Source organism: Agelaius phoeniceus, chromosome 2 (genome assembly GCF_051311805.1).
Source record: "Agelaius phoeniceus isolate bAgePho1 chromosome 2, bAgePho1.hap1, whole genome shotgun sequence".
In the NCBI taxonomy this organism is placed as follows: Eukaryota; Metazoa; Chordata; class Aves; order Passeriformes; family Icteridae; genus Agelaius; species Agelaius phoeniceus.
The window spans coordinates 80,136,560-80,147,297 of NC_135266.1; the positions used below are offsets into that span (position 1 = coordinate 80,136,560).

Consider the following 10,738-nt stretch of genomic DNA (forward strand, 5'->3'; position numbering starts at 1 on the left):
GCTGTATTTCTGCATCCCACCACTTCTAGATGAGTCATTTCTTGTGATTCTGCTTATCCATCTGTGCTTCTCAATACCATTCGCACCTCAGCTGGCAGCACTCTGACAACTGACTGTATTCACAGAATCACAGAACCACAGAACACTCTGAGTTGAAAGGGACCCACAAGGGCCATCAAGTCCCGCTCTGAAGTGAATGGGCCATACAGGGATTTAACCCATGACATTGCCATTATCAGCACCCTGCTCTGACCAAAGTCACAAAGATTTACAACCACTCAGTCACTGCCAAAGGTATTAGCACAAGAATTTTAATATAAATTTGTGAAAGTGGAACAAAGTTCAGGGGCAAGATTCACTGTATTACTTGCTGTACAGGTGAAGCACACAAAGAATAATCAGTTAAGAATCAATCTAGAATGATTTACACAGGAATGTGTTCTAGTAGTTGATGCAGGTCATGGTGTGGCAGTAAATTCTTCAACAATGCAAGATTAATTCCAATAGCTGGATTGTAAAAATTGGTGGATTGCAAGAGGACCATCACACTGAGCAGATTAAAATGTAAATACACTTTTCTAAATAAAAAAATTCTGGAAAAATCGTGCCTAGGGCTGCAAAGACCAGTGTTACCATGAGGAATTATGCTCAGTGTACTGCTGGTCCTCAGCATATGATCTTATAATCAAACCATTACTTCATCCTTTTTTCTCATAAAAATGCTGGACAGTCAATGACTTAACATTTAAATGTATTTAAACCTCTTGATGAAAACTGCTCTAGAGTGGAGTACATCTCAAGTGCTGGCTAAACATGCTGAGGACCAAGGATGTGTATTTTCTACTGTGAGCTCACATTAATTTTGCGTTATTTGAAATAAAGGTTAAGCCTCTGACTGTCAATTAGTTGCAACACTGCAATGCTTGTATGTGGCTTTCATCAAAAGTGCTTCACATTTTGTGAATTACAGAGAGATAAGTAATGAAATGAATTTTATAAGTAATATTAATTTAATAAGTAATGAAATGAAATTTTAGTGAATCATTGTCTGTATCTGACAGTTGCAAAAAGTGCAGTGTGACTGTCCATATGACCAAGACACGGGAACTAAGTGTAATTTAAGCTGCTTCTTGAGGATGGAAGTATTTTACGACAAGACTAAGTATTTTGCTGAATATCTGTCCAAGTAATGAAATAGATAATTGGAAACAAAGCTGTGGTTTTGTGCCAGGCTCTTGAATGCAGCTCTGTCTGCCTTCCCTGGCCTGTACTAGACCAGGGAATGAGGCCAGCACCACTGCTCAGGGTCACCCACTCAGCTACCACAGCTGGCACCAGGAGGGGCAAGGGACTCACCTGAATGCACTCTCCTTTAAGGTGGATCAGATCTGTCAAATAAATGTATTTGATTTAAATACAGCAGAGGACTGATCATAAACACTGGCAACATTTTTTTCCAAAACTTAGAAATCTTATTAAAAAGATTTATTAGTGATTATTATTGACCTCTCTCCTGAATCCATCTAAATTTGATTTCAGCCATTGGATTTTGCTGTGACTTTATCTGATACACTGCAAACTCCACAATCCAATTTGTTCCTCAAATAAACAGTTACAGGGATCAAAGCTGACTCTCAATCCTCACTTCATTAAGCTAAGTAGATGAGCTCATTAAGAGTCTCACAACAAAGGCAGTTTTCCCAATACTTCATTAAATCTGTGACTCACCCCTAAACTGTCCCAGTGTTAGATGACACCTCAAGACTGCCAAATGAGAAGGTGCATTAGCTCATCTACTGGATATTTTCCTGCACATATAAATGTCTGCCCACATCTCCCTTGGTAGCACTGGGTTTTTCCATAATTTGAGAGAAAAAATCAGGCTAAAAGGGACCTTGGGAGGTCAACTCCAAGATCTGCCTCAGGGGCTCAGTACTTCACTTGGGTCTTGACAGCCTCCAAGGAGGGAGGCTGCAGAGCCTTTCTGGTTGGTGGGGTGGGTGTGCTCATAGAGAAAGGATTTCTCTTTATGCTCATCCAAACCTCTCACATTTTAGCTTTTACCCATTGCCTCTCATCCTCTTGCCTTTCACCACCATGCAGAGCTTGAATTAAGCTTCTCTATCTCCTCCCTGCCAGCTCTGGAGGTGCCCTTGGCTCCATCCCAAAACCCTTGGCTCCATCCCATCTTTGGGCAGGACCAAAGCCCCATGCTGTATAATCAGGCTGACCAGAATAGCTCCTGCTATTCTGCAAGAATTCAGCTGTGGCTGGAGGTAATTTTGGCATCTGCAGGTTATGCTCCCTCTTCTTTTACCCGTTTCCTGAAGTTTGGGTCAGCTGCAAGTGTTATGGAAGGTTGCAAGGCATAAGGTTGTTATGGTTAGCTGCAAGTGTTATGGTTATTTTGCCATCTTCCAGTTCAGTGATGATCTGATCTGTGTGAGGCAGTCCAAGGAGAAATTAAACCTCAGACTTCCTTAATAAGGAAGGCAGACACAGCAATAATAGCAGCAGTGTTAGCAAAGCCTTACCTCACAATGCTGGAATTAGGGTGGGTCACCAAGCCCATTACCCAGCCTTCTGCACTGGTGGGATCTTTACCAGCATCCATCACTAGGAGTGATGTGAACTGTGAAACAACATTTTTAAATTTGGAGTGACTTAGTGATAAACTGATTTTGATGAGCTGCTAATGCATTATTACATTTTCTACATTACAATTTTTATAATGCCTCGTGCCACTTCCTGCACCTTGTACAGCCCCTGAGTGCTGATACAGGCTCTGAAGGAAATAATTTGGTTTATGTCTGTAACTGAGGTGGGAATCTTGCCAGTACTGGAGTTGGCCCCTGACATGTTATGCACAGAAGTCAAACCAAATGGGCAGATTTCAATAATAAGGCCAATACTCATAGTGAGGGGTCACTTCAAATCAAAGTGTGTGACCCAGTTATACTGGTGGTTGGACTTCTAAAGTGCTGACAAACCTTTCTGAAATAATTAATATGGGGGAGAAAAACAGTAAAGAAAGACAGTTTTCCTGCTGATGTGTCAACAACATAGGGGCAAACTTTTTCTGTTACTGATACACTGATAAAAAGTATAATATTGTCTAAATAACTGTCTAATTATATAACTAAACCACCTACTTACTTTTGAAGATCAAGAAACATTTTAGTATAGGCCTAATCTTACCTCAAGTGACCAATTAGAAAAGGAGATGGAATTAACTTATGATCTATTGGTGAACAGAAAGAGCTAAATAGTTTTACAGTATTCCCTCGTGTCAGCTACATAATCTGGCTGAAAGACCCCACACAGGCAGATGCCTTTGTGTTTATTATTTATTATAATTAGATCTTGATGTAAATTTCACAGAACCCATGGAGACATGGGTCCCCTTCCCAGGAGACATGGAGGAGGTGATGCAGGGCTCTGCTTCCACACACCTCCCTATGGAAAGGTTTTTCCACTGTTTTAAATACATACAGGTTTTCTCATGAAGTAGGAAGAATTTATCAATTCTGACTGATCTGGTTACCACAGAAATTTCATTTTCATACCAGATGACAGCTGGAAAATAAGATCCATGTAGCAGAGCTGAAGATATCTGCCCTAATGGACTGTGCTGAACAAACCGGTGACAGCTCCACACAGAATCCTGTCAGGACCAAACAAGCTGAAAGCACTGGAAGGGAGACCTCTGTGGTGACAATGCTTCCAGACCAGAGAGAAAATGCAGCATGCTCACTCTTGCCCTTTTCTGGGGGGGAAATAAAGGAAATGTACTTCATTAGGGGTGCAGCAGGACAGAGTGTCCCTGTAGCTGCTGACCCTGCACCTACCACACTTCCATCCTGCTCCCTCCTCAGCCTCTTCACATCTGTCCTAAAAAACAAAGTGACTGTCCTGTGCACAAATATGCCTTATACAGCTTTCAATCAGCCACTCTAAAACCAATCCCAGCCCAGCAAAGCTCCAGAGCAGGTTGCAGGGCAGCACGTAGCCCCTCTCCCTTGCAGTCATGCTGTTACCAGTATCCAAAATAACTGCTCTAAGTTTTCTGATCTCTGCACTCTCAACACTCGCTTCCTCCTCTGACTCTCCTCCCTAAGGGCAAGAAGTCAGGATGCATTTTCTTCAAGTGCAAAACAAACTGGTGCCTGAGTAAACAAAAGGCAGTAGTCCCAGCTGTGCCTCAAATTTGAGTGTTTCTGCCTTGCCCCAGGAATGCCACCCTACACTTGGACCACATGCAGTGAACACATCCAGCAAGCCCTAAATTTGCAAATACCAGTCTGCTGCTCATCTTCCAAGATGAGGACCAGTCACCAGTGTGATACCACATCTACCAAATATAATTCTCAGAAAGCCTGTTTTGTGGTTGGGTTTTTTGGTTTGTTTTTTTGTTGTTTTTTTGTTTGTTTGTTTGTTTTGTTGTTGTTGTTGTTGGTTTTTTGTTTTGTTTTGTTTTTTGGGGGTTTTTCTTGTAAAATCTGGATTTTTGGGATAACTAGTTCAATTACTTCCAAAATGAGTCTATAAAGGATGCTGCAATAATTTCTGCATAGTGTAGCATGCTCAGCAGCAGCTTCTTCAGGTGGCAGCAGACACATTGGCCACTGTGACCCTGGAAAATGACTGTCTGCATACATACATGCCTTGTTCAAACATGTACGTGCCAAAGTGAGTGCAGAGGAGAGAACACGTCTGGGGTATTGCTGGGCTCCCCAGGACAAAGGAGGAATTAAGAATCTGACTACATGTTCTTAGAAGGCTAATTTATTATTTTATGTACTTATATTACATTTAAGAATGCTATACTAAAACTATACTAAAGAATAGAGAAAGGATACAGACAGAAGGTTACAAAGAATGATAGTGAAAACTTGTGACTGCTTCCAGCATCCTGGCACAGCTGGACAATGATTGGTCATTAGGTAAAAACAATTCACATGTTGGATAAACAATCTCCATACCACATTCCAAAGCAGAAAAACACAGGAGAAGCATTCAGATAATTCTCTGAAGCTTCTCAGCTTCCCAGGAGAAAAGATCTTGACAAAGGGATTTTTCAGAAAATATGATAGTGACACACCTCTGCTATCAGTACAGGCTGGAAGAGCTAGGATTGTTCACTCTGGAGTAGAGAAGGCTCTGATGAGATATTACAGCACCTCCCAGTACCATAAGGAGGCTTACAGAAGAGCTGGAGAGAGATTTTTTGCAAGGCTGTGAAGTGATAGGGCAAGGCAGAATGGCTTTAAACTGGCAGTGTAGGTTTGGATCAGATAATAGAAAGAATTTCTTTACCATGAGGGGAGTGAGGCACTGGCACAAGCTACCCAGAGAAGTTGTGGATGCCCCATTCCTGGAAGTCTTCAAGGCCAGACTGGATGGGGATTTGAGCAATCTGGTCCAGTGGAAGATGTCCCTCCCCACTGTAGAGGGGGTTGGAACTAGATGGTCTTTAACCAATCCATACCACTTGGTGATTCTGTGGTCCAAAGCAGTTACCCCAAGTAAGGCTGGCTCTAGCAGGAGCTGAACCCATTTGCCTCCCCACCCTTCCACAATGAGCACAGGGTCTCTGCACAGCCTCCTCCAGCAGCAGACAGGAGCTGCCATTCCTGAGAGCTCCTGCACCTCGATAAAGAGGCAATTCAGTGTCATTCCCTACAGAGCAGCGGTTCAAGCAATCCCTGCAGCCAAGGAACTTCTATTCTGGAAGCATACACCTCAGATATAAACTGTGTAACGCTGAATAGCAACCCCCTACATTAAATCAAAGACCATCTTTATTGTTCTTTATCACTGATACAAGCACATAGCTGTCCTTTCTCCAGTAGCAGACTTTTCTCCCCATGTTTTGAAAGCCCAGGTGTGTTATTATAAAGAACACTTGATGGGCAGTTCCAGACTGTGGAGACAGAAATAGAATATTTATGGTGCAAATTAAGTTTGTGAACTTACTCCCTGCTCTTCCAAGATTTGTCATCTGTGAGAGCTTGTTCACTCAAACAAAATTGGCACACAATCTGCAGCATCAGAGAAGCCTCTGTTTCTGCCGAAGGATTTTATTTGATATAAAAGACAGGAACTTAAGGGCACGCTAACATAATTGAGAAACAGCTATCAAATAAGCAAGCTTTAGTTTTCAAAGGATCTGGTTGTATTTCACACAATTACTTCAGAGCAGCAACCCAATATTGGCTGATTACATTGGGTGGCAGCTGCCAACGTGATGTGACCTCTCCGAAGACCCTCTCAGCGCCCTGCCTGTTTTATCAGCTGGTCCCTTCGGGGCGCAGATGGAGCGGCAGGAGGTGGCTGAGAATCACAGCGCTCTAACCCCATCTAGGGACTGAGCCTCGGCTCAGCTCCTGCAGAGCCAGCTGCCAGCCCAGGGCTAGCTGAGAAGGGCACGGCTTTTGAATAAAAAAGCACTGTTCCAGCCCCAAAGCCCCACTTCCCCCGCCTTTTCCATGGATCTCATTTGTCACACAGCTCTTAAACCCTCTTATACATGCACCACGTCCCACTCTTTGTTTTCAGTTTTCATTTAGTTTCCCCACACGTTGTGCTACCCTAGCCTTTATTTTCCCTGCTTGTTGCCCCCAATAAGTACTGATTATATATAAACCTAAGTATGTGCTTTACAAAATCAAATGCTTTATGAGGGATTAGACAGGATAAACAGGATTGAAACAAACATTATTTTTAAAAAGCCAGTAAACCTATGAATTTGCTACAATAAGAAAAAGCCAAATCAAATGTGACTTTGAAAATTAAACATTCTGCTTCTGTTCACATCAAAATTAGCAGCAAGGAGTACAGTGCATCTCCCTGATCTTTCTGTTCATCCTAGACATTACTGAGTCCTCAGTTTTAGATGCATGAGCGCTGTGGGTCCCACTTTTTCTGAAAAAGGTAGAATTATAGAATGGTTTTTCTTGGAAGGGGCACTCAGGCCCAGAAAGTGTAACATTTAAGGTGCTCACAAAGCAAGTCAGTAATAATTTTTTATTTTTTCTCTTGCCATACACACATGCACAATTGCATGCCTATTGATCTGTCTCAGCAGGGTTAAAAGCTTCTAGGTTTTGTGACAGCACCACCAGGTGTTCCTGCTTTCCTATGAAATCCTTTCAGGCTGTAAAGCCAAGCAAGTAGCAGGCACTCTGAAGGCAGTTTTGAGTCTATCATTATGTAGTATTAATACAATTGCAGCCTCCTTGCCAAACCTTACACTGTGGAGACTTGTGTCTGCTTTCCCTTCAGTTCCATTACAGAAATCAGTCTTAAATGAAAAAGATTGTTTTAAGACATTGTTGGTAGAAATACCTTAGCTCTTGTTGGTTCATGATAACAGTATCTTCCCTGTGAAACACAAGAAAATTTAATTAAATTTAAAATTTAATTTTTATTCTCAGCCTGCGGTGAGAATAAAAAAATTATTTTTCCACTATCAATTTGTACTACTTTATGGAAATTATGAAGACAGTAAAAATAAGAGAAAATAATAAAAAATTAACTGTAAACCCACAATTAAATATGTAAATTGACACTGAGTTAGCATTCAGAGGTCTTCTGAACGACTGTGGAAACAAGAAAGCAAACTCAGAGAAGGCAGATGCCTGTAAAACACTTATTTTCAATGTTGTGAGAATATAGCAGAGAACTGGGGCTGGGCTGAAGAGCTCAGCACAGAGCCCAGATTCCCACTGACAGGCATTGTAACAAGCCCACACCACTATGGATCTCTCGTAGCTTCCAGCACAATGGGCTTGCTGCAGCAGAGCAGCATCCTCGAGTAAAAATCCTGCTTTGCATTGCAGCAGCATCCTCAAAGCTCTCACTGGCAGCAGATTACATCCACTGATGGCCCTCAGGAAGCACAGTGCCCTAATCCCTTCAGGAGGGATTAGGAGAGGCGCAGAGGGGCCGCCCCATCCAAACAGCTCCCGCTGGAAAGTCAGCACAGAAGGCAGCCTGCCCAGCTCCCTTACAGCATCCCATCGCACCCCGCCGTGATTTGCAGCCATATCTCCCTGCAAAGATCTAACCCAAAATGTCCTCCAGGTGACTGCTGATGGGCCCTGCATCTTCCCTCTGTGCCATACCAGTGTGAAAAAAGCCAACCAATAGCCTTTCTAAAGATTACCACATAATTTGAGCAGATTTAAATCCCATTACAAGAGACAAACAAAATGATGTCCATAGTGAACAGAACACAACAAGCATCTGTTTTTGAGGAGCAGAGAGGCTGCTAATGGGCAAACATATCAGGGTGCCAACTTGGGACGTGCTTGGTGCTTGCCATTGAAAGGTGGGTTACACACAGGGGATCCATCACCTTGATGCTGTGTGTCTGAGGAATCCTGGTATTTCACTCTGATTCTGAGCAATGCTAGCAGACAGCCCAGATGACAAGCAGCTGTAAATGTAAATTTAAAAAAAAAATATATATTTAAATTTGTATTTAATATCTGTATTTTAAAAATACAAATAATGTTTGCTCAGAAAAAAAATAGAAAGCTTTCTCTGCTACTTTTTAAAAAGGATTTTGCTCTCGCTAGACTTACTAAAAACCTTGAACCAGAAAAATTGCAAATGCTCCATACAACTGTCTTGTCAGGAAGGAGTTGAAGCGTGGAAAGAAAATTGGGTTGTCAAAAACCAGACACCTCAAAATACTCTCTTGGCAGAGAGAAACTCCTACACATGTTCTCAGCACCCTCTCAGAGGTAATGACTACCTATAACCGGAGATGAGAACTTTGCACAAGAGTGCTTTTGTGTTTTCAAGAGCTGATTGAGTCACTTATGAGTCACTGACAGCAAAACAGCAAAGTTACCTCCTTCCAGTGCTCAGCCACTATCCAAACCCCATCCCACAAATGCAGGGAAGGTTAATAAAAACGTCTTTATTTTACCTGGTTTATGACCTCTGTCATCTGACACTGTCTTCCCAGTACTTATTGCTCAAACCTGACCCTTACAGTGAGCCTTCCTCCCCCTCTCTCTGCCAGTGGGAAACTCCTCCCTCCTGCAGCATGGAAAAAGTGCATGGGGGAAATGGAAATATGGAGAAAAACCTGAAACTATTCCTTTTAATGGGTGCAGTGGGATTGATGACGTTTAGATACAGCTAGCATTGCTGTCTTCTGCTTCTCCTGGGTTTGCAAAATGAATAGCAAGTCTGAAGGTTTGTTGTAGTTAATTGGTTTTTATTACTCAGCAACAGAATGCAAAATTAATTTTACTAAACTTGTCCCAATCAGTTTAATGACTAATATGGCATTAAAATATAGTAATTCTTTTTTCAAAAATGCAAAAGACAGAATACTTTGCAAAACACTGCGAAGTTTTTTGGCATAATAAACAACAATAAATTATTTTATTAACAAAGTTAAATTATTTTACAAAACAAAAAGCGAAATTTCAAAAACATTAAAATGAATTTATTTATGGTACTCTTTGCCTAAAGCTCATAGATACCAATACCTTTGGTCAAAAAATGCTATGTTTCAGCAATCCGGTTAGATATTTAATAACAGCATTAGTATCTCTACTATGACAATACAGGAAATACAGCCAAGAATGAGAGAGAGAAAAAGAGAGATGTTCCCTGCCCTAATGAGTTTCTAATTTTGTTTACCATTCGTTTGCTTAGGCAAAGCAGGGCAGCTGGTTGCACGTTCCCATTCTGGAGGCAGGTTTGATGCTCCCCTGTGGCCAGACCAGGTGGAAGCTCCTTTCTCAGGCTTCAGGACCCGAGCAGTCACAGGTTCAGCACGTCTGCAGACACTGGTAATCCATCTGTGAAACCACAAACAACAACTGGCCACATCCATGCTGTACCATGCCCACAGCACCACCCCAGAGGCTGCTCCTCATGGTTCCCCTTTGAGCTCCTTCCCTGCATCACAGCACCCTGACCAGCCCACCTCACCCCTGCCCAGGCAGGGAAACAAACCCTCCAAGCAACTTCAGCTTACCTCAGCACACATGTCTAAAGCAGGCCAGAAGAAGAGAGTTTGGAAAACACTGTGTCTTCTGCTGGGGATGGGAAGGCTTGCTGCTGGCAAGGTGATGGGCAGGTAGAGCCATGGTACGTACACACCACCCACTGCACACAAGAGATGCCAAAGCACCCACCTCAGCAAGCCGTGACTCTGGAGATATTTGTGGGGGTTACTTCATCACCTACAATTTTTTATAACCTCTAGATCAGATTCTATTATATAAAATCAATTAATTTTGCATTTAGCTTTGGCATAAGCGATCTGATGTCTGGTTTGCAAACAGATTTTTCTATCCAAGCTGTGAAAGTAAATTAAGGAAGAGTAGTATAACAAAAATTGTTACAAAAGACATCTGCATCTGAGATGGTCATTTAAGATTCCTTTTATAGTCACTGGGCAGCAACAGTCCATGAATCATCTCATCCTAAATATAACTGGCTAGAGAGGCATGGATAAATGATGCTAAATGATGAAAAATAACCATTCTTCATATACATTTTTATGCAGCACAGAAAAAACACAGTGCTCATTGTATATTCAGTATAGTAATGTTTTTCAAGAGTTACAAGAAAAACAAATCTTCCCCATTTTTTTTCCAGTTAGAGGAATATAGAGTGGACATTTTCATAATGTCAGTGTAAAAAGATTAAATTAATTAGGACTATCATTTCTATGTATTTACACCATCCTAATTCATATTGTTCTTGC

The 10,738-nt window shown here is 41.8% G+C and overlaps 1 long non-coding RNA gene across 1 annotated transcript; it reads right to left on the minus strand.

Moving 5' to 3' along the window:
* Positions 1–4,831: 4,831 nt before the first annotated feature.
* On the minus strand, positions 4,832–10,395 carry LOC143693373 (uncharacterized). Its single transcript, XR_013180980.1, has 3 exons — positions 10,004–10,395; positions 9,664–9,824; positions 4,832–8,440 (listed from the first exon to the last, which is right to left on the minus strand). It is a non-coding gene; the product is annotated as an uncharacterized LOC143693373 (long non-coding RNA).
* Positions 10,396–10,738: the final 343 nt, after the last annotated feature.